Source organism: Mytilus californianus, unplaced genomic scaffold (genome assembly GCF_021869535.1).
Source record: "Mytilus californianus isolate M0D057914Y unplaced genomic scaffold, xbMytCali1.0.p SCAF_7, whole genome shotgun sequence".
NCBI classification, from domain to species: domain Eukaryota; kingdom Metazoa; phylum Mollusca; class Bivalvia; order Mytilida; family Mytilidae; genus Mytilus; species Mytilus californianus.
The window spans coordinates 73,663,117-73,688,731 of NW_026262723.1; the positions used below are offsets into that span (position 1 = coordinate 73,663,117).

Genomic DNA, 25,615 nt, shown 5'->3' on the forward strand with positions numbered 1-25,615 from the left:
TTTACATAATATACTGAATAACAATTCCCTCTTGTACACTATGGTATCATTCAATTCACAATCTGTCAATAATCTATATGTCTTTGACAGAGTTCTCAAAAAGTGGTGGTTTGAATATTTTGAATACCAAAATTTTGCAAAAAAAATAATAGTGAGGACCAACATAGGACCACCAGGGAAAGTTTTGAATATTAATTTTTAAATTGTACCTTCAAATTACAATTAGAGTTTGACATAGAAGCCCTAACACACATGTCTGCAGCAATTCAGCATAAAAAAATCTACAATTTTGTGTTTGATTGCAAGTTAAAACCTTAAAATTGCTTTAAATCATAAGATCTTTTTTGTAAAATACAAGCCTAGTTCTTCTTTGTACCTTTTGATTTGAAAGATTTAGTCCAACTTGTTTCATGGCCAACGCAATTATAAATATTTTGCTTTAGTAAGGGACAAATCATACTTGGTAAAAAGTCATTCAGATTCAAATAAAAAGTTTTTTGAAATGAAAATAACACTTAATAAGTTTTGTGCATCTAAAGCACTTTTTTGCCTTCATCAGAAATGGTCAAACCTAAACTTTGAAAACCAGGGATGTAACAATATGTAGAAAGAGATAACATAGAAGACACTGACATCATCAAGATATCTAATTTGGAGGATGCATTTTTCTTTTTAAAAAATTGCATTCCTATAGGAACCAACTGTGCTCCTCTTTTTACCACCTTATTCCTACAATCTGATGAGGTAGATTTCATACAAGAGCTTTTCCACAAAAATTTAAAAGAAATTGGCATGATTAAGTTTAAACATAGCATTCAACTATATAGAGGATTTCCTTTAAATGAATAATTCAAACATTGGTGACTATGCTTATCAAAGCTATCCCAAAAGGCTTGAAATAAAGGATACCACAGATACAGTTAAGTTTGCTTCATATCATGACTAACATCTAGAAATTGATAATGAGGGTCAGTTGAGAACTAAAACTTTTGACAAAAGGAATCATTTCAATTTTCCTATTGGGAACTTTCCATTTCTGTGTAGAACATTCAAGTAGCATCTACATATGGAGTTTATATATATATAAATCGAAGTTTATACAATATTCAAGGGCCTGTGTTTCCTATCATAATTTCAGTGATAGAGGGTTGCTGCTAACAAGGAAGCTATTGAACCAAAGGTTACAAATAACAAAGTTGAAGTCATCACTATGAATATTTTGTCGATGTCATCATGATTGAGTTGACTGGTATTGAATGTTTGTGATATCATATGTGCCACTTGTTTTATATATATATACAAAATTCTGTCCTCTTTTCCTTGATTGTGACATCCCAGAATGTGACTCATCATGAATGCAACTTTTCTTCTAACTTTAACTTGCAATGAGTAACAAGACAGGTTCCACTAGTGGAGCAGAAACTGCTTACCCTTTCAGAGCACCTGAGTAACAAGACACATTCCACTAGAGGAGCAGAAACTGCTTACCTCTTCAGAGCACCTTAGTAACAAGACAAGTTCCACTAGTGGAGCAGAAACTGCTTACCCCTTCAGAGCACCTGAGTAACAAGACAGGTTCCACTAGTGGAGCAAACTGCTTACCCCTTCAGAGCACCTGAGTAACAAGACAGGTTCCACTAGTGGAGCAGAAACTGCTTACCCCTTCAGAGCACCTGAGTAACAAGACAGGTTCCACTAGTGGAGCAGAAACTGCTTACCCCTTCACAGCACCTGAGTAACAAGACATATTCCACTAGTGATGCAGAAACGGCCTACCCCTTCAGAGCACCTTAGTAACAAGACAGGTTCCACTAGTGGAGCAGAAACTGCTTACCCCTTCACAGCACCTGAGTAACAAGACGGGTTCCACTAGTGGAGCAGAAACTGCTTACCCCTTCACAGCACCTGAGTAACAAGACACATTCCACTAGTGATGCAGAAACGGCTTACCCCTTCAGAGCACCTGAGTAACAAGACAGGTTCCACTAGTGGAGCAGAAACTGCTTACCCCTTCAGAGCACCTGAGTAACAAGACAGGTTCCACTAGTGGAGCAGAAACTGCTTATCCCTTCACAGCACCTGAGTAACAAGACACATTCCACTAGTGATGCAGAAACGGCTTACCCCTTCAGAGCACCTTAGTAACAAGACAGTTTTCACTAGTGGAGCAGAAACTGCTTACCCCGTTTATCCCAATGTTTTGATGGGGTTCTTGTTGCTCAATCTTTTGTAGAGTGTGAGGACTGTTATTTGTGTTGTCTGTTTTTATTCAACTTATTGGTTTTGATTGACAGTTGGTATATATTCTTTTTTTGTTATTCCACTGATTAAGATTAAAAGTGTGCAGAGAAATCAAAAACCAGGTTAACAACAGCACATCTTCATGTGCCTTTCCCAAGTCAGAAATATCATCAGTCACATGTCAGTTTTGTCTTTAGTTTTTTTTTATCTTATTGTTTAAAGTCCTTAGGGGATTTGTTTTTATAATGAATTCAGCAGAAAGGACAGTTGTCCACTTTTGACCACTTACATTGCAGGTTACTTGTGAACATTTCTTTAAAATGAATACTAAAATGCATCCTAATTCAATTCTAAAGTTATTTTTCTTAAGTTCCCATTCAAATTATCAGTCCATTTGAATCCCATTTAACCCTATTTATCTTTGAAATCTGTAAAAATCTGCAAGAGTTCTAGAAAATGCATCTAAATCTCAGATCATTAGGTTTAGCGAATTGAATATCTAAATGGATTATCAATTAACTTAAACTATGCAAAGGGTGTCATCCTGGTTTGCCCACTTTTAATTACATGCATATGTAAACATAGGGGGGATTGTTGTTTTAACAATTATAGTTTATTTCTGAATTATAGTCATATTTTTTGCCTATTATTTTACATGTAAAATTTTATGAAAGATATTATATTCTGCTATTAAAGCAAGGAAAATGTGCAAAATATTTTATATTTGATATAATTTTTAGCAGGAAAATATATTGAATTTGACCAAAAAAAATATCTAAATATGTGTACAAAAATGTGAATTAAATTTTAGCATTTGTCAACAAATAGTTTTAATTATTGGTACATTCTGAAATTTTTTTAAAGTAAAATAATGAAACTAAGAAAAGATTAGAATAAATGTCATTTGAATTTCTTTTTATTTATTCAACTTATTCTTTTTTTAAATTTTGATAAATACACTGTTCTGAAATTTAATATAAAAAATATCCTATCAATTCTAACAAATAGAATATAAAATGCAACTGTTCAGTAGCCAAGCTTTGTATATGACACCATTTGAACAGTATTAACTCTTATAATTTCCACCCCACCTAGTTGAGGATGTTTGGCTAACAACTTTAGAATACATAGTTGAAGCTGACAACACACCCGTAACAACATCATTTACTGATTACGTGACAGAGTTCTGGGTTGAAGAATACCACTTTCTATGGAACCACTACTACACAGAAGGACCACGCATCACCTGGAAGGATAGCACAACAAAATCAAGAAGAGACTCCAACATGCCCACCCTTACATCTATGAGATCATTGAGTTACTGAAGAAGACCCATGCACTAACAGAATGTAATATTATCCAGTATGCAGCAGGAGGAGCCCGCCCACCAAAAAGACGAAGATACAGAGTGATAGACTCCAACTACTGAAAGACAGATACCAACAAGGACTCATCAACTACTCTGACGCAACATCCCACCTTCTCAATTTAAACTGAACAACTTAGTGAAATATTGTAATTTGTGACTTTGTAAATTTAATGTTTTGTGACTTTTGATACATATATATAAAATATTGTATTTCCGATCATTATACATATAGTGCCCCATACTACTTATTTTGACATGTGCTTTATTATTACCTTAATATGCAATGCATTTATAAACTTGATTCATATATATTATATATATTGGTGTATTTATATCATGAAAATCATTCAGAAACTAATGAATTATTAAGACACTTTTATTACTGAATGTCATTGTTTTGTCAATAGTTGTACATGTAAGTTAAATGAATCCATTGAATTGATATTAAATTATTGAGAAAAAAATGTTTAATTTAATTGTTATTTTTCTATACGAATGAAAATGGAAGTACAAAATAAATCAAAGTACTGAAGTACTGAACATCGGATGACCACAAGTTCTTGAGGATGGTCAAAAGCACTTGTCTCAGAAAAAAAACAACATATCTCTTTACCTGAAACTGAGGTTAATGTACAGAGATATATTTTTTTCTGAGACAAGTTCGTGCGTGGATGATGAATAAATGACAGGAAATTCATCTTCACCGTAATAACTACATGTATTATATTGTAGTGATATGTCACCAGGCTTATTTGGACTTAATTCTAATTTTATCATTTATTTAGAAATTGGACTTTTAGAAAACTTATTATTTTACAAATTCAAATATTTACATGTATAGACAAATAATGTGTTAATCTTAATTAGTGACATATGATTTTCAAATGTTTGTGACAGATTTATTTATTGAGTAACAGAAATTAATATGAAAGACATTAATTCATACTAAAGGTGTGAAAATTATTGAAAGAATGAGATTATATATGAGTATTATAAATTATAATTATCTTTTATATTAATTAATGTGAATGCTGTCACTTATAGCTTAAAGTTATGAAATGTCATTTTAATTTGAGTATTGTCATGTTAATTGAGTATTGTCTATTTTCGATATTCAGTATAAATATTTGTTGTAAACTAAAGTACGATCAGAAGTAAGAGAAGTGTAGAACATTGAGTAAGATACAGTAGGAGTCACATTATATTGACATTGTCCTTTGTGTATGTTATATTAGTACTTTGGCTTGGAATTAAATTATATAACTTGAATGTGTTGGATCTTCGTGAACTGCAACAACTAGTTCCTGATATTGGTGACCGTCATGGTTTTAATTGTTTTTCTAATGATTTTACAAATAAAATCATGACCCCGTAACATTTAGGGAGCCAAGACAAGAGTCCCAACTGCGCCCCCAATTGGTTACATATGGTGGACGACCCGCGGCATGTTGACTTCTATGCTCAACAACGATCCCAGATACCTTTAACAGCAGCAAGTGAGTGCCCCCAGTTTCATCAACAATTTTAGCAACATGGATATAAATTTACGACCGCAATGGAGATTATGGAACTTTCCTAGTCAAAGACCAGTATGTGGTAAATGTGGAATAATGCACAACAGAATTTGTTTTGCCAATTTCAAAACGTGTTTCAAATGTGGAAAAAAGGGACATTATGCTAGAATGTGTTTTAATCGTGTACAATCAACGAAAGCGAAAGAACAACAAACAACAATAAAGAACAAAGTAAAGAGTAAGAAACGAACAGAAAGGGACCGATCCCGATTCATTCAGCATATGGAGAGAAAACAACCAATGTTTGAATTGCCATTTTCAAATATCAGAAATGCAGCCTTCGTGAGTGTTTTAGAAACAAATAATTCAGCAAAAGTGGAGTTAAAAAGGATTAAAGAAAAATTAAAGGAGAATAATATTGACCGTGAAAATTTTAGACAACAGAACAGACAAAAAGATGAAGAAATAAGCGATCTAAAAGAGCAGCTGCACACAATGTGGGAAAGAGCACAACTATATGTGAAACAAAATGAAGACTTTCGCCAAGAATTGGAAAAATTTAAATCAACACCAGAAAACCTGAATATTAATGATCTATATTGGCAAAATGAATTATTAAGGGCAGAAAATTTAAGGATAATGACAATCAACAATGATTTATTGAAACAACAACATAAAGAGAAGAGTAAAATTGATGCAGAGTATAATGATATAGTGAAAAACCATCAAATATACATCGATCTTCAACTAGATTATGATCAGTTACAAAAGACGGTAGATATATTTAAAGAATCAACAATGGGAAGAAGAGAAGAAAGAGAAAAATATGAAATAAAGATTGTACAGCTTGAGATGCAGATAAGACAATTGCAACAACAACAACAACAACAACAACAACAGCAGATGTGGAATCAACCACAGAATGTTTATAATCAAAGACAATCGTTTCATTCTAGTAACAACAGTAGGAACAATAGAGGACGATTTTATTAACTTCGGGAACACGAGGACGTGTTTTTGTTGAGGAGGAGCCATTTGTCACCAGGCTTATTTGGACTTAATTCTAATTTTATCATTTATTTAGAAATTGGACTTTTAGAAAACTTATTATTTTACAAATTCAAATATTTACATGTATAGACAAATAATGTGTTAATCTTAATTAGTGACATATGATTTTCAAATGTTTGTGACAGATTTATTTATTGAGTAACAGAAATTAATATGAAAGACATTAATTCATACTAAAGGTGTGAAAATTATTGAAAGAATGAGATTATATATGAGTATTATAAATTATAATTATCTTTTATATTAATTAATGTGAATGCTGTCACTTATAGCTTAAAGTTATGAAATGTCATTTTAATTTGAGTATTGTCATGTTAATTGAGTATTGTCTATTTTCGATATTCAGTATAAATATTTGTTGTAAACTAAAGTACGATCAGAAGTAAGAGAAGTGTAGAACATTGAGTAAGATACAGTAGGAGTCACATTATATTGACATTGTCCTTTGTGTATGTTATATTAGTACTTTGGCTTGGAATTAAATTATATAACTTGAATGTGTTGGATCTTCGTGAACTGCAACAACTAGTTCCTGATATTGGTGACCGTCATAGTTTAATTGTTTTTCTAATGATTTTACAAATAAAATCATGACCCCGTAACATTTAGGGAGCCAAGACAAGAGTCCCAACTGCGCCCCCAATTGGTTACAGATACAAATCAGTATACACTGATTTGTTGTTATATATTATATTAAAATAACAGTTACATACATATATGATTTGCATCCATTTGTATATCATTCTATTCTACTATTCTAATAATAGTGCAATGCAAGTGCATGGTGGACACTTTTCTGTAAAAATTCGAGTTTTCTAACATTGGATACGAGTAGGCATTCATATTTTCCCGCAAAAACAATTACAGAGTTACCGGTCCTTCAAAACGTTCTTTGAGATATTCTTCCGCATGCTTTAACACAATTTTTCGGTACGTGTGCATTGATATTATCAATGATTTTTTACTTATATATATATATATCTAACTACAAAACATTTTCATATTATTAATTTATGTTGTAAACAAAAATATTTTTATCAGTATTCATTGAAGAGATGTATTTATATCAAACGATAAGGAATGTTATTTTGCATTCGTTTATGTGCGCATATTTATCATGTTTATAGATCGGTTACAAACCCAAAACTAATTTACATAATGGAAATCTAGGCGATAGCAATACATCGTAATGACCTCAAGGTCATCGCGATGTAAAAATACCTGAATATATAGAAAACACTAATAAACTATATTCCTAAGTTGGAACAGACTATACAATTGTATGTTCATTAAACCTTTTGTCTTTTTTGTTTTCTTTACTAATAGATAATTGGTATAATTAAAAGTGGGCAAACCAGGAGTAAACCATGCAAAGCACTTCTAAAGAAGCAAAATGTAATTTTTTTTTAAGAAACATTTCAGTTTAGTTAATTTTCTATTAATGGCTTTGTCAAAGATACTGATGACTTTTGTTTAAATTTTGAATGAAGTCATGAATCTTAATTAAAACAATTTGAAGAAGAATTTTAAAGATGCATAATAGCTAGTTACACAACCATTTTCCAAATATATGCAAATTATGATTTATCATAACTATAGAAGTAAGCCTCAGGGTAAAATAAAACTGATCAATTTATCTTTAATGATGTATTTGGATTATAACATATCTAACACAGATTAAGATAATACATCATAGTATAGGCTAGAAGAAAATCAATTGTTAATTACATGCCATTCTCAAAGTGTTGAAATATCAATGAACTCTTCATCAACTGTCAAATGCATACTGTTGTGAAGGAATTAGTCTCCAGGCTTCAATACTAAATCAACAGGAAACAATCCTAATTCATTTTATAGAACCAAAGCTAAAATCTGATTTTACCATAATAAGCCCTTAAACTTCCACATTAGCTAACTAAGAATGCAATTTACAGTGACACAACATTTTTAACTCACTATATTTTGTAACAGAATTACTATGGCAACCTTCTTTTTCATACAGACAGAGACCTGTACTAAAAATATCCATCAAAATCATAGCTAGGACTATCGGTACATGTAATCCAAAGTCTAAATACAACTTTTTCCTGCAATTGTTCTCTGTTATTTTCAGGTGCAAGTATTACATAAAATTTTCTCTTATTCTTCTGTACCTTTTTCCAAAGTCAATGACACTGAACTTCATAAATGATAAGTATTTTACTTGTACAAAGGTCAGGGCCTATTAAATACATGTACCGGCATTGCATATTAATAAACAAATTCTGATGCAGTTTCTTTTTGGGAAAATTGGAATTAATATTCTAAGAAATTTAATGGTAAATAAAAAAATAATTTAATAAATCCTTAAGTTCTTTATGTCATTGACACATACTGGTATTAGTATATCAAACTAAATGAACCTACATGAATTTGTAGAATATTGTATTCTTTATTATAAGAAATTATAGTGTGCCTTTGTTAATGCTATTGTCATTGATTGTTGAGCAAATGAAAAAAAATGAGAAAATAATCAAACAGATTCCAGGAAATGCTGCAAACAAATGTTATAAGTTTAAAATGCAAGATCAATTATTGGATCTGAATTGACTTTGATTGCCAGTTTACTACAGACAGTCAATGGTTCTCTCCAGGTACTCAGGCTTCATACATCAATAAATACAGGCTGCCATGATACAGCCAAGAGTGCTGTTAGTGGCATTAAACACTAGTAGTAAATGATTATTTTAAGTTATTTCAATGCTTATATAGATTTGCAATATTACTGAAACAATCAAATATCTGATATTTGAAAGGAATGACGATTGATTACAAAAAAAATTACTTCAGATCAGTTCTTCATAAATTTAAAAATAAAACCCAAAGGAAATTTCTAGTTGTCTATAGAAACATTTTGGACTTATAAATTTCTTCTGGGATTACATCTCCATTATAGATAGACTCATCAAAATATTCATAATGGGCTTCTAGCTGTACTAACCCCTATGGATACAAGCATCCCTGTATGTAAACATATTTTATTAAAGAAATCGTTATAATATATAGCTACAAGGGTAAAGACATAAATCTGAATATACAAAAGATTCAATAATTGGGATTAGGAAACAGGAGTAGTGCTCTTATATAAATCCGTCTCCCTAAATTCGAAAATAAAATTACAAGCTATGAATACATGCTGAATAGCAAACGAATAAATATGTAACAAAATGATTACAATAACAAAAGGAAAATTCATAAGAAAAAAATATATAGCAAAGGAAAGGGGTGAAAGGTGTTTTTAGAAAAATGAGAGTGTTATTAAAGAATGAAACAATATTTTTTATATAGGGGAGGAGTGATTAATTAGAATTATTTGATTGTGGATGTGAATCGATTGATACTTATAATGAAGTTTTGCACAGCTTTGAATATCAGTATGTTTTGTTCTACTGTGAGTCTAACGGAGACAAAAAGTAAGACATTAGTGGAAATTTTGATTGGAATCTGTAAGTTGTGAATGTGTCTTTGGCGAGGTACATTGAATATTTTGCATTTTAATAAATAGTGTTCCGTTGTTTCAGGGTCTCCACAAACACACTTCAGGGATTGTATCAAGTTTCTGTCATAAGGGTGTTTGTTAAGTCCACTACAGTTCATTCTTATTCTCGCATGATATATTTGACCGGATCTGGAACCACAATTATAAAATACCGGCTTAATTTCACGGTTACTTTTAAAATTATTTTTGAAGCATCCCTTTACTCAGCTCAAATGAGGCTAATGGGAGGGTTACAAGACTATAAGGCGGCAGTCTTTATGTGAACTGTTTAAGTAAGTTTCTACTGAACTAAAAATTAATGCAAGTGCAGTGAAAAGGTCCAAACACCAAAAGTTGAAAACACAGGCCAACAACTCAAAAACACAGCTTTGATTTTGGTATAACCACAACTCCATCACTAATGTATAAGGCAGAATATGTAATTATGAGTGTCAATCTTTACTTGTCAAAATAATTGTAATGTTTCAAATGGAGAATGCTTTTTCAGTTATTGCTCCAACATCTTCATGACCTTTCAATAGAAATATGGGATCTATAAAAATTCAATTAATTAGTATACTGTAGAAGTGAAGATTATCTTATCCCTATTGGCATTTGGAAGACAGTTTGACTTTAGAAATTTCAATAAAAATCATTTAAATATAGATTTACCTATCATGATTTTACAAAATCTATGATTTTGCAAGAAAATCCAAGATTTGTTTTCACATAATTTTTTATCCCCCCATTTTTTCTACAGTTTTAACATTATTTTTTTTTCCCTTTTTTATTTTATCTTTTGTACCATATTTTAGTATGTTAACTGATATGATTGTCATTTTTTTATTTTTTTTACACTTATCTATGCAAATAATTTAAATCTTATTTCATGTATATACAATTACACTGTGTTATTATAAGTATTCTCAGTCTTCCTCAACTATCTTAATTTATTTCATTCATTATAAACTACTTTTTACAAAATTATTAGTAAGTATACGAATAACCTTAAATGATCTTTGTTTAATTTACCTGAAATTACTAATTAGTCCAGAAGTCACAATTTGGTTATGACTCAGTCAATATTTAAATAAACAGGTTTAATAATTTCCTGGGTCAACTGTACATATGTCCATATCACTTAAAACTTGCTAAAATCCAGAGAGTGTTTACAACATATGCTGTCATTTGTAAACACAACAAAGAAATCAAATCATTAATATTTCTCACCTGGCTCCTTGTTGCTGCAACAAGCACTGTTGTGTGCTAATTATAAATTTAAAATGGCCACCGGACTGGTTCTATATTTATCCGGAATCGATTTTCCATCATTGGATGAGCAATAAAGTTAATAGCATTGTGAACATTTATGGATTTTACTTTTTCGTAATGTTACTGTTAATAGTAGTCTGACTGCTACTATAGGACTATGTGTTTTGGTATATTTTTTTTTATTCTTGCAGCATAGATTCGCCTGGGACCACTAGAAAAATTCAGCAGTCCATCATCCATTCATTCACATTTTGGTCAACTATTAAAAGGAATTAACGAATCTGGCAAGTGCACTAAAATTACTACCATTAAAAGCCTCATTATTCAGTATTGCAATAAACTCTATCAAAACACAGGTGTCAATCATTTTTGGAGTATAAAAACATCTGAAGTAAAAAAAAAAAACATGCTCAATTTTATTGATCATGTAGTAGCTCCATGGACAGTTTAAGGCTTTAAATTTCTTGCTTGACAAAAGCTTTTTTCGACTATATATCGTCAATCTTTCGGGGAAAAAAAATTTCTATAAATGTTGACTGCACATCTTTTCTTTAACTGTTATGAATCTTCTTTCATAAAAAAAAAATTAATCTTGACAAAGTAAACGTAATGTTATCATTTTCAATGTTGTACCAGAAACATATAATACTACAGACATGTGATAATATATATGTTTCTGGTTGTACTTACTGTTGATTATCCAAAGTTAATCAAACATGCTGAAGGTATTTCAGAACTGATAATACAAGTTAATGTTGTCCGTTTTTAGGCGTATGATGTATCAGTGATACGAAAAGAAAGTATTGCAACTAAAATATACAACAAAACAGACGCGATTTCAATTTTGCCACCAATGTAAGACGGTAATATTCCTCTTGCCGCATTCTATGGCATGCATATTTCACAACTTGTAGGGTTTGCTAGAATATGTTCATATACATATAGTGCTGATCAGTCGACTTAATGACAAATACTTTACAGAGTAACAAAATACTTTGAAAAATGTTTATCTGTAAATGTATGTTTCTCGTAAAAATTATCATTATTTCTCATCCTACCTATTATTTGGTCACAGTAGGCCGTTGAAAGAACTAAATCAATTAAAAATGAAATAGTTTTACTCAGTAGAGTTCTTATGTACCTTTCAACAGCAAAGCTATGCGTGAGTGATATACATCATACTAATTCAGTTAAAATTGTTATTTTTGCTGATGCCGATATGACGATTTTAAATACTAACTGGCCTCTCATAAAGACTGCCGACGCAAAAAAAACCCAAAACTATGATGAGATTAGGAGTGTTGCTGCTTTATATTTGTATTTTTGGCGGCGGCAGTATTCAAGCAACAGCTGTGGCTACTTTAACAAGCTTCATGTAGTAGCTCACTTTGACCCTCCTTCTCAATTTATGTGGCGTCTTTTATTTCCTTTTCCAAGTTTTTGGGCATCCTATTGCTAGATGCACTGTGCAGTATCTTTATTGTGTGTTTTACTATACGACATATGGTCTAGATAGGAAAAGGGTAGGTTTGTGCGCTCGTAAAGCTGGTTTAACCCCACAACATTTGGTACCAAGTCAGATTATCTGTCCCTATCTGAACAATGTGTTGTTCGTTTTTGTTCGATTTTGTTTGTATGTGTGTTTCTTTTTCGGGCGCTTGGAAACAGGATTTGGATGGGTTGTTTTTTATTGCAATTAATATTCTATTTGTATAACACATACATAACACTACTTATATCCACGCCTGTGGGGAGAGCTAGTCGGATGTTTCTGCATGGTTAGTGCGGTTTGTATTGTCCAGTATTTTGGGTGATTTCTGTTATTCTTTTTAATGTACCGATAAACGTGCACACCGAAAAAGGCTATCGGTAAATGTGATAAAAGGGTAGACCCATTTTGGGTATACAACACTTTTGCACCCCACTATTCTCTATTCTTTATATTTTTTTGCTCGTTTTTCTCTATTCATTTTTTTTGCAACAATTCTCTATTCCGTTAACCCCATCCAGACCCTTATGTCACCTCGTGTTCAAACAGTGTCCACATATAGTACTGAGGGATCCATCCCATACAGTCGAGCAGGTGTAATTTACTGCTGGGCTCTTTCTTAAAGGCATTTTTTATGAGCATCTCCGCCTCCCCCTTTTTTTAAATCTGTAGCCGTCGCTTGTACTAAAAGGCACACCAAATTCAGTAATATGAAACCATGTCGTCCTACATTCTAATATTGGTGGTTGTTCTTCAGAATAGTCTTTAAAATTTTCAAATAATTTTAATTTAATTTTAACAGTTTAAAAAAGACACGACCTTGTGCAATGCCTAGAACAAGTACAGTATAGAATACAAACGGGACATTATACTATAGTATTGCTTTAACATTAGCGAATTGGTGTTCATTTATACATAAAACCACCAGACACATTGATTAACAAAAGCAGTATGTTTATAACTTTATCCATAATAGCATATCAAGCATAAAAAAGAAAGATTCAAGGACTTCACACATTTTTTATTTTAAAAAATAACATGCACTTGCCGTAAAAATATGGGTGTGACATATTACCGTTATTTATACCGTTTTAAATCTGATTAGAATACAGATCCTGTGTTCAAGCCTCGTTATCAGATTGTACTTATTTCATCAGATCATACTTCCACAATAAATCTCAATATTTGTGATAATATTTAGAAAAGACCTGACGAATCTATGATATCCATATGTCTGCTGTAAAATTCTTCATTTAGCAATGCAAATATAAGGTTCATTGAAGAGATCGACGTGAAATACTTTTTTTTTATGAAATTTTTACCAAATCCCTGCATATGCAGTTGAAATCATACTTCTCTATATTCGTGATAAAAAATGATGTTGTTACGCCTTTACTAACCTTTCACGTTTGATCCATGCCAATTGGCAAACTTTTGCCAAGCACCCTAAATTATCCAAGATCTTTCCCAAACCTCCTGTCTTAGCTTTTCGGAGACCAGCAAGTCTGAAAGACTTAAGTTTGTGAGAGCTGATGTCTCCTCTAATAAAAGCTGTTCAACTGCGGGATGGTGCAAGTCGTGTGGTAACAGACGATGTCTGGCCTGCCAACAAATACTGAATACTCAAACATTTACTTGCCACTCCACTGGGTCTGTGTACACTATATTTTGCAATGTAACTTGCAAAACCCAGAATGTTGTATACCTTCTTCAGTGTCGATGTGGCATGCAGTATGTTGGCGAGACAGAACAGCCATTCAACAAACGCATGAATGGTCATCGAAGTGTCTACACCTGCAAGCCCGACCTCCCCGTAAGTCGTCATTTGAGATCACCTGGGCACGCCCAAGCTGATCTCAAAAACCTTACCATCACTATCATAGACCACAACGAGGGTTGGTCAAGGACCGATAGACTTGCTCGGGAAAGGTTTTGAATAAGAAAGCTTAGGACAGTTTCCCCAGAAGGCATAAATGAAAAAACATAGAATGTGTCACTCATTTTTCCTACCATCACTTGATTCCAATAACTCAGGCTTCCGTTTTGGACTCTTACAATTTTTAAGAAATTTATTCCTCCTCCCAAACATCAATATTGAAAAAAAAATTACCAGCGTATTGATTATTGATAATTTGTATAGCATTCAAGATTTTTATTTCAGTTTGACTACCACATGTCAAGATAAGATTCATTTTACATCTTACTGATGAAGGATATTAGTTATCCGAAATATCTAAAATTTGTTCATGATTTAATTATTTTTTGGTGATGTTGTACCCTTTTAGACTTGTTATATATATATTGAACGTTGTTTTCAATTTAGACTTGTTTATATATATATATACCCCTCTACCAAGAAATTTGTTTTGCATGCACACGTATAAAAATTGCGGTTTTTATCCAACGCAATCATATATATATATATATAGGTTTGAACGTTGTTTTCAATTTAGACTTATATATATATATATATACATATCTCTGCTGTAATAGTTTTTTTTTCAGTAATCGCGGTAACCATTATGTTCATTGAAATCGGATCTTTTCGACTATACAAACACGCGCATATCGGACTAAATGAGAAATGTACACTCAATAAGATGGAGCCAATGATACGAAAATGAACAACAGGAAAGGAAAAGTAATACGTGTTGGTATAAAGATAACAACGAGAAATTCTAACAGTAAGATCTTAATACAGTGTCTATTGACACTGATGGAAATATTTTATGTTAAGTAAAGTATAGAAAAACTCAAATTGATTTTAGATGATTACAACAATGAAATTACGTAACGGATTCGCTGGTGTCCACTTGCTAGCGTTGCTGTAGCTGTAGACAATGTAGAAATATGGTTGATTCAATACTATATGAGGGTCTGGATGAGGGGGCTTTCAATTCTGTATTCTTTAATTTTGTAAGCAATTTTTCTCTATTCTTTATAAATTTTGCTCATTATTCTCTATTCTTTTTTTGTCCTATTTTTGACTATTCTTTACATTTTTTACTCTTTATTCTATACATTTTTTCCATTATTCTCTATTCTGTAAATCCCATCCAGACCCTCCTTTATATGAATGTATATATAGTTGTTGTATTTACTACGAGAACACTGATCAACTTATCAAATCAAATCAAATAAGATGGTAAACGTAAATTAGGATGTTTATATGACTATTCAGTAAAATAGTCTTGCAGTCGTGTAGAATACATTTGTAAACGAGGGGCTCTGAAGAGCCCGTGTCGCTCATCTACGTCAGTGGTGGATCCAGAAATGTTCATAAGGGGGGGGGGGGGGCACTGACTGCCATAAGAGGGGGGCCCCTCCAGTCATGCTTCAGTGGTCCCTAAATTATCAACCAATTTTTTCCCACTAAAAGGGGGGCGGGAACCCTGCCCCCCTAAATCCGCCCCTGTAGGTCAATGTGCATCTTCAGCAATGGACCATGACTCTCCAACAGTGGACTAGAATAGAATTCATGACAAAAATCTCTTTTTTGTTGATCTTGTATTGCTGGTAATTTGTTTCTTTTTATAGTTTCTCTCTATCTTCTTTAGTTTTTGCACAAAACACACAAAGGGCAAACAAATCGTCATTTATGACAATCACTCCTATAAAGAGTATACTAACGATTTCGGCAAAACTTGACGTTAATATTTTACCTATTTGGAGTTCTTGTCTTGCTGATCAATGACAATACCAAGGAAAAACTACTTATCAGGTGCGGATCCAGGATTTTGAAATAGGCGGACAGGGAAGCCAACGTTTGGAGTGATATTTGTAAAAAGTCTATGCATTTATCATATATGAACCTCCATAAGGGGGCAGGGGATGATCCCCTGTCCCTCCCTTTATCCGCCTCTGCTTATACAGAAAGAAAAATAATATAACCATATTATCAATACAAAATGCAAACACGATTCTCGTGCTCAATCCTTTTTTGTGAATGTGTTTTATGGACTTTTGCTATCACTGTTAGTTCTTTTTTCTTTTTCTACAAAAGTAAAACGTTTTTACTTACTTTGATCAGTTTCTGTGTAATGTGCGAAGCTGTGAATTAAAACTATGTAAAAAACATGACATTTGGCGGCTTTTGATTAACCACTCCAAAACTGGACAAAGAGGGGCAACTCCAATTACCTGATTATCTCGTTCAAACGAAGGGATAACTGAGTAGTAATTCTCGAAAACCATAACTGAATACATAGGAATCTTCATGAGAGGTTTACCAGTTTTAACAACCGGGGAAGAATCGGGTTTTTCATGTTTCATGTCTTTGCGAAACAAATTGCATAATCAATCGCCCAATTGAATGTCCCTACTATGTATTATTCTACAAAAAAAACCCCCCGTAAAATATTGTTTCAACTCGGCCTCTAGGAAGTGTTCTACAATTAATCTATCAGTGCTTTTAGTTAGTTCCTTAACTACTATCAAAGTACTTCCTTAGCTACTATCAAAGAACTTATCATTAACTTTTGTAATAAAACACATGAAAAGAGTGGAATTAACTTTTTTGGAGTGTAAACAAATCTTTGGATGTTTTAGACGCGCTTTTGATGGTCCTTTTGATTCTGCTGACAATTTGACTTTTCAACTCTTTACACTATACTTTCACACAATCGTATCAAACAAAATTGTTCTTGTTCAATTAAATGGTTGCTTGACAAATCTGATTGCAAAGTATATGTACTACAACTCATTTAAATCCTTCTTCCGTCTAATGGGAAAGGTAAACATTCTAGATATACTTACTGAAGGTATGATGAGATTATATAGTGAAGCTGTTAATATTCTCCTTGCCGACATTTATGTACGTTTCGGCAAAAAAGTGTATCGACAGGTTGTAGGTATTCCTATGGGCACTAATTGAACCCCTTTAATAGTAGACTTGTTCTTGTACTGTTATGAATCACAGTTTATGTCCAAACCCAGTAAGTCTAAATTGCATTTAATTGATAAATTCAACAACACTTGTCGTTATCTTGATGATATTTTTGCGTTCAATAATCAAGAATTTTCAAAATATACTGCCGAAGTTTACACAAAGGATTACTTTAAATAAATCAAATATAAACGGTAATAACTGTCGTTTCCTAGCTAGATTTAGATATTTCAGTTCTACACAAGAAACTCTACACAAAAAATTACGACAAAAGGGACAATTTTTCTTTCCCTATTGTTAATTTTCCTTTTTTGGATGGTGATGTTCCTTTGGAACCATCTTACGGTGTTTATATATCACAACTCGTTTGTTGTGTCCGTGTCTGAAGTGACGTTTTGGATTTTAATGAACGTAATCTATGGTTAACTGGTAAATTATTAAGTCAAGGATTTCTTTATCACAAATAACTTAAGACCTTTACTGAGTTCTTCCATAGATACAAAGATTTGATTTGGAAGTTTGGCTGTCCTGTAGAAAACCTATTTCAAACGGGATAGCACATCCTACTGTTTACGAAGGTGATGTTTACCGAGCCCGGAAATTTAGATACGATCCGGGTAAATTTATCGATTCTCCAGCAAAATAAACTTATTCGAAAAGGTTACCAAATCAACACTGTAAAATTATCTTTGAATATTGTTTTTCTTGGTATAAATATTGATTTTGTTATCAGTATATTAAAACCAAACTAATATTATTGTTATATACATAAACATATACATATGCACATTCACGGTTCTACAATCTTTCGATACCTTTATTTTGGCATTGCACAAGGTCATGTATTTCTCTGACTGTAAATGACGTCCCTACACTAAATCCATTGGATGCTGGATGTGTACTGATTGATATTTAAGTCTTACATGATTTTGTTTTTAATTTGTTATTGGCTTTGAACTAGCTATCAGTAACTGCGAGTACTCTCAGATCTGTACTTGGTGTCTTTTTTGTTGTGGGGATGTAATAAATAACACGGTCTGTGTTTTTGTTACTTGTTTTTCTGTTTTGTATCGATCTGATGAGTTAAGTCCTTTCCAACTGATTGTTATAATTTGTTCATATGTTGTGCTGTTACACCACTGTTCCAGGTTAGGAGGAGGGTTTGGTGCCCTTAATCATGTTTAACCCCGCCACATTCTGTATGTAGCTGTCTCAAGTCAGGAGCCTGTAATTCAGTGGTTGTTGTTTGTTGCTGTATATCATATTTGTTTTTCGTTCATTGACTTTTGTTTTGTTTCTACATAAAACAGGCCGCTAGTTTTTTCGTTTGAATTGTTTTAAATTTTTGTCATTTCGGGGCCTTTTATATCTGACTATGCGGAATGGGTATTGTTCATTGTTGAAGACTGTACGGTAACCTATAATTATTAACTTCTATGTCATTTGGTCTCTGGTGGAGAGTTGTCTTATTGGCAATTTTACCACATCTCCATATTTTTATATTCAAATTTAGATAAATTGGGAAATTTGATATGACGTTTAAATGAAGAAAAAACAACGAAACTGCACTAAACAATGACGACAAGCCACTACATAGGCACTCGTATCTGAAAAAAAAACCCTTCTGTATACACGTATTTTATTCACGTACATCAGAAGGGTGATTTTCATCCTCCCACACACATCTCTGTTACCTAGACCGGAGTTGAAACTAGAATGGGTACTATGGGGGACTCGGTAGGCCAAAGTTGCCCCCTACTTTGACCTGGAGATCAATCTTCTGAAATCTCTTCGGTTTGTCTGTTCCCGCCGAGCAGAACGGTGATTCTCTCCGAGTACTTCGGCTTCCTCCACCATAATAACAGACTGCCTGGTGGCCTAGCACTCCCTTTGTGTTGGGGTGGGGGATTGTCCTTGTAAATTTTGTTGTAAATTCGTTAGTGACACATCTCCATTAATCCCGATTGGGAGTGTACACGGATTCCACTGTACCCTCGCAGCTCTCGAGGGGTGATCCGAATAACGGAGGGATCTACGTACATACATACAGTGCCTGTGTATTATACAATATACAATATTTTATTTTCCAAATTAAAGGGCCCATTAAGAGCATAACATTAATAACAAAATGGCATAAACATTACAGAGTGATTAAAGAAACATGAAATAACAGTTCAAATGCACGAGGAAGGGTCAGTGGTCAAGGGAGATAATTTTGCTATCTATTAGAGTATTTAACTAATTTTCTGATTTTCTAAGTTGCAGGCCTTTACCAAGGTATGCCATAACAATCATGAAAAACACGTGCCGTATTTTTTTTGCATTGAAACCATCCAATTAAACCTAAGTACGCTTAACTGCTAAGTTTATTCCATTGATGCCTGTTATCAAGAACATCATAGCTTGATGCAAATTCATGAAAATTAGTTTTGTTGACATCTTTATTACAGTACTTGAATAGAATTATGTTTTGCAACATAGTTTGAGAGGAGTGCGGCGTGCCTCAGTGCTCGAATGTATAATTTATGATTGAGGAACTCGCGGACAGGAAAGGTAAAATGTGTATTACTGATCGTGAACATCAAGTTTCAAGTGATTTTGAGTTGTTTCCACTGCTCGACATGTACACGTTCAGTAAACTTTGAAATTAGGGTGAACATTGTATTTTTTTATATAGTATTAAAATTTACCCAACAATAAACATGAGAAATAATTTCAAGTTAATCTGGCTCAACTCCATGATATAGTACAGGTCTTGGTATAAAACTTTAACCTCACACAGGACAGACGAACCGAATTTCAGACGGACGCGTATACAAGAAAAGATATTGCCCTACTTCTTTCGCGGGTAGGACATAAAAAGACCAAAAGTGCGTAAACTGAATTGGAAATAGGGTTCTTCAGTGTCTAAACATTGAAAAAGGGCACTTTTTGGTGATACCCAATTTTAAAAGATGAAAGCAATACCTATTCTTCATATGCTTTGTCAAGGTTATGTAATCATATAGATGATTTATTTAGCTTTTTATCAGTGTTACAACAAGGTAATACCTGTTCCTACGTGTATATTGACTTTACTGCGTTCGATGCCATTTTCTTTATCTTCGCAAATCCACAAAGTACTTTACAAATTAGCTTTTGTTCATAGATCGTAATTTAAAGGCAATAAGTCATATAAATAGTTACTATTAAGCGCATTTCCAATAAAGTTATGTACTTTTGTTGGTCTATGTAAGTCCACTGGTAGAGATTAAAAGGGGAGTGTTGAGGTCGAAAACAAGAGGCTCATCTGATCCTCAATCACTAACCTGGTGAAAAAGTGTCAATTTGCTAATGAAGACCATTACATTCATAAACTACTATTTTTGTGTGTGTTGCTGCTCATTTTTGCCATTTTCACTTTTAACCTATCAGCAAATCCCCCCCCCCCCCCCTCCCCGAAAAAAACAACACAAGCTGTGACAATTGGGGGAGAAATGGATATCAAAAACAGGTTGATAGAATTTTCTTATAATCATGTACATAGATCTTGTTGTGCTGGTCATTATTGAAATTCACGTTTTAAATCTAGTACCTATAAAATTCAAGAAAACAGCAAAAACATAACTGAAAATTGCAAAAAAATCTTACAATTCAGTTACAGAAACTTAAGATTTTTTCTGCAGTTTTTCAAGTAAATAGAACTTGCCATTTTACACTTTTAAACTAGCTCCTACAAAACAATAGCAAAGGAACTGCCAAAAAAGTAAAAACAAGTGTGCCCAGCCCATGACGAAATGTCTTGCCTGCTCTACTTATGATTGATTTGATTTGATTTTTTGGTGTTTTAACGCCACTTTTAAGCACCGCTTTTTGGGCTATTTCGTGGTGGTCAGTTTTTATTGGTGGAGGAAGCCGGAGTGCCCGGAGAAAACCATGACCTTCGATAGGAAAACTGACAATCCTAGTCAATTAAGATTGGAGTCGAGTGCACCTGCACAAGCGGGGTTCGAACTCACAACCTCAGTGTTGACTGGCTAGTGATTACAGTAGTAACTTCTTAGACCACTCGGCCACCGAGGCCCCCCTACTTATGATTGAGTTTATGATGAAAGTCTGTAGGTTTTAATACAAGTATTAAATAAACTTAAAATTATCAATGATCCATGAAAATAGGTCACAGTCAGATGAACCATGCAACGCATGTACACCTTACAATCAGTTCATACACCGAAGATAGTGATCCTATTGCCTATAGGTGGTAGTACCTTAGAAATAGATCAAATGCAATATCTTAATATTGATCAATGAACCATGAAAATGAGGTCAAAGTCATATGAACCTTGCCAGACCTACAATCATTCCATTTGCCAAATATGATGACCTATTGCTTTTAGTTTCTGATAAACTGTCAAAACTACAAAAAACTTATTGACCAATGAACAATGAAAATAAAGTCAAGGTCATATGAACCCTGTCAGTCAGACATGTACACCATACAAAAATATAGTGGCCCTATTACTTAAAGTATCTGAGGAATAGACCAAACTACAATAAAATGCTTCGCTGGGGCGCAGCTTGATACGACCGCAGAGGTCGAACCCTGAACAGTTGGGGCAAGTATGGACACAACATTCAAGCTTGATACAGCTCTGAATTTGGATTGTTATTAAATATTTGACACAGCATAGGTTTCTGACACAGAAAGAGTGTGGTCTAAGAACTTGAATTTTTTTAATTTACCTATTATGGTCCAATGTCCAAAATCAAAATACATGGTTAGATTCAGCATATCAAAGAAACCCATATATTCAATTTTTGTTAAAATCAAACAAAGTTTAATTTTGGACCCCAACTTGGACAAACTTGAAAACTGGGCCCATAATCAAAAATCTAAACACATGTTTAGATTCAGCATATCAAAGAACCCCAAGAATTCAATTTTTGCTTAAATCAAACTAAAGTTTAATTTTGGACCCTTTGGACCTTAATGTAGACCAATTTAAAAAACGGGACTTAAAATTAAAAATCTAAATACACGGTTAGATTTGGAATATCAAAGAACCCCAATAATTCAATTTTTGATGAAATCAAACAAAGTTTAATTTTGGACCCTTTTGACCTCAATATGAACCAATTTGATAGCGGGGCCCACAAATAAAAAATCTAAATTCATGGTTAGATTCAGCATATCAAAGAACCCCATATATTCAATTTTTGTTGAAATAAAAAAAAGTATAATTTTGGACCCCAACTTGGACCAACTTGAAAACTGGGCCCATAATCAAAAATCTAAACACATGTTTAGATTCAGCATATCAAAGAACCCCAAGAATTCAATTTTTGTTAAAATCAAACTAAGTTTAATTTTGGACCCTTTGGACCTCAATGAAGACCAATTTAAAAAACGGGACCCAAATTAAAAATCTAAAAACACGGTTAGATTTGGCATATCAAAGAACCCCAATAATTCAATTTTCGATGAAATCAAACAAAGTTTAATTTTGGACCCTTTCGACCTCAATATGAACCAATTTGATAGCGGGGCCTACAAATAAAAAATCTAAATACATGGTTAGATTCAGCATATCAAAGAACCTCATATATTCAATTTTTGTTGAAATCAAACAAAGTTTAATTTTGGACCCCAATTTGGACCAACTTGAAAACTGGGCCAAAAATCAAAAATCTAAATACATGTTTAGATTCAGCATATCAAAGAACCTCATATATTCAATTTTTGCTAAAATCAAACAAAGTTTAATTTTTGACCCTTTGGACATTAATGTAGACCAATTTGAAAACTGGACCCAAAATTAAAAATCTAAATACACTGTTAGATTCGGCATAACAAATAAATAAATGTGATCAAAGATTTTACAAATCTAATGCGCCATACTGTGCAATTAAAGATTACTTCTTGAAATTTTTCAATATTTGAAATTTGAAAAAAAAATAATATTTGAAGAATTAATTCTTTTTAATTTCTGAAATCTGAAATGAGAAAAAATTGGCCCCCCACAATTTCTTTTTATCCCCCCCCCCCCCCCTTTTTCCCCCAAAAAAATTCTTTCCCTCAAGATATGGTCATAATCTCAATTCAAATTTCCAATGGAGTTGGCAACCATAATTACCCATTTAAATTTACCATAGTGCTAACTTAATCTATTTTATAATAGAATTAATAAAAATATAGTGTCAAATCTTTCATATGGATTTTTTTGTAAAAAAAAAAGATGAAAACATTTGCAGATATTTTTACTGGTCTTCCTTTATAAATATGCATTTCTTTAAACATAATTTTGAGGCAGTGTAAGGGAAGTAACCAAAACGTTGTATTTGGATTACCTCCCTTACACTGTTTTAGATTATCTTTATTGTTCATTAACCATTACTTTATACATAATTTAAAAGCAGTGTAAGGGAGATAATTTCAATGATGTATTTGATTTATCTCCCTTACACTGCTTTAAATTATGTTTTGTACTAAAGTATTTGTCCATTAACCAGGACAACCTTGTTTTTTCCCCTTTTTTGCCCCTAATTCCTAAACGGTTTGAGCCATAACCCCCCAAAGCAAATCCTAACCATCCCTTTGTGGTATGGAAACTTGTAGTATAATTTCAGAGATCCATACACCGTTCCACAGTTATTGTCTGGAAACTAGAAAATGCTCATTTTTGGCCCCTTTTTGGCCCCTAATTCCTTAACTGTTGGTACCATAACCCCCAAAATCAATCCCAACCTTCCTTTTGTGGTATTTAACCTTATGGTCAAATTTCAAAAAGATCCATTCACTTAAACTAAAGTTAGAGTGCGAAAACCAATATGTATTCGGACGACGACGCAGGACGACGACGACGACGACGCCAACGTCATACCAATATACGACCACAAAATTTTTTTGCGGTCGTATAAAAAGGAAACATCATCCAATGAACCATAAAATTGAGGTCCAGCTCAGATGAAACCTGCCAGTCAGACATGTACACCTTACAATCATTCCATACACCAAATATGATTGACCTATTGCTTATAGTATGATCTGATAATCGAACTTTACCATGAAATCTTAACCTTGTATGAAAGATGATAGACCTTGCAAGGATCTCATATACCAAATTTAGTTATCCTAATACTCATAATTCCACATGACAAATTTTTTTGTGTTCATTGAACCATGAAAATGAAGGTAAAGGACAATGGACACATGACATAACATGATGTATATACATACAAGGTGTGAAGCCGCTGGATTGTAATCCCTTTGTCTAGCATTCAGCGGCAATAACTCCAAAAGAGGTTGACAAGATTATTCTAGTTTTCAGAATAGATTGAGCTTATTGTGCTTACCAATTCCATTAGATTTTCTTTAACTGTAACAATTATGACGAATTACTAGTAGTAAAAAACTGCAAAACTATGTTCCATCTGTAGCATCAGTGGCAATATTGTTGAACAACTCACAAACTTCATAGCAGACATCCTATAGATGAAACAGACAAACTTTGTTTCAATCCATTGAGGGGTTTCAGGAATAAAACCACTAATCCATGGCCCCATTGCTTTCTATGTTAAATTATGCAATTATTCAAAACTAGTTTGTTCGTCTTAAGTTTAAACAAAGTGACAGTCATTTCATGTCAAAATGGGTGCAATTTAAGAGTGTATTGTTGAAGACAATATATTGACATATTTTGGTTTTTAGTGTGGTTGAGTTGCTGTTTCATTGCCATCGGAAATATCCTCCTGGTGACAAATCCAGATAACCAATATTTTCGGCAATCATGCACAGTGGATACCAAAAAACCTTCTCTACAAAATGTATTGTGTAAAACAAAATTCTTACAGGAGGCTTTTTCCATAATATAAATTCCTATTCTCGCAGTAAACTTTGGTAAATGTTAAAAAACTTATCTATAAAATGGTTTAAAAGTTCAATATTAAATTCCAAGACAACAAAAAGTAAACCAACAGAGAAATTTGAAACTCCATAATAGGGAAACAAGTTTTCTTAAATTTAAGTATGAAGACATTGAAATCTCATAACAAGGCCCAGATTAAGATAACATTTAGTTTTTACCAGAGATATTCATCATGGTTAGCCATTCATTCTCTAAACAGAAACAACCAAAATCATTCTATTGAGTAGACACCTCAAACAGTACAAATACTTAAATATACTTTATTTGGCCTTCAAACTATTTTTTATTTGAAAGTCATTAATCTGTTTTTTCGTAGATGAAACACATGGCTGCCATACAACATTATAAGCTTT

General features: G+C 33.0%; 1 protein-coding gene and 1 long non-coding RNA gene across 3 annotated transcripts in view; both read right to left on the bottom strand.

Annotated features, from left to right (window-relative positions):
* LOC127709242 (uncharacterized) overlaps window positions 1-10,995 on the bottom strand; it is a 79,092-nt gene extending 68,097 nt beyond the window's left edge. Inside the window, exon 1 of one of the 2 annotated variants that reach the window (XM_052214657.1) lies at window positions 10,943-10,995. The gene's annotated coding sequence lies outside the window, so the exon portion shown is untranslated. The other variant, XM_052214658.1, reaches the window with a different exon arrangement.
* An 11,301-nt stretch (window positions 10,996-22,296) lies between these two features.
* LOC127709262 (uncharacterized) lies at window positions 22,297-23,321 on the bottom strand. Its single transcript, XR_007985564.1, has 2 exons — window positions 22,857-23,321; window positions 22,297-22,459 (listed from the first exon to the last, which is right to left on the bottom strand). It is a non-coding gene; the product is annotated as an uncharacterized LOC127709262 (long non-coding RNA).
* Window positions 23,322-25,615: the final 2,294 nt, after the last annotated feature.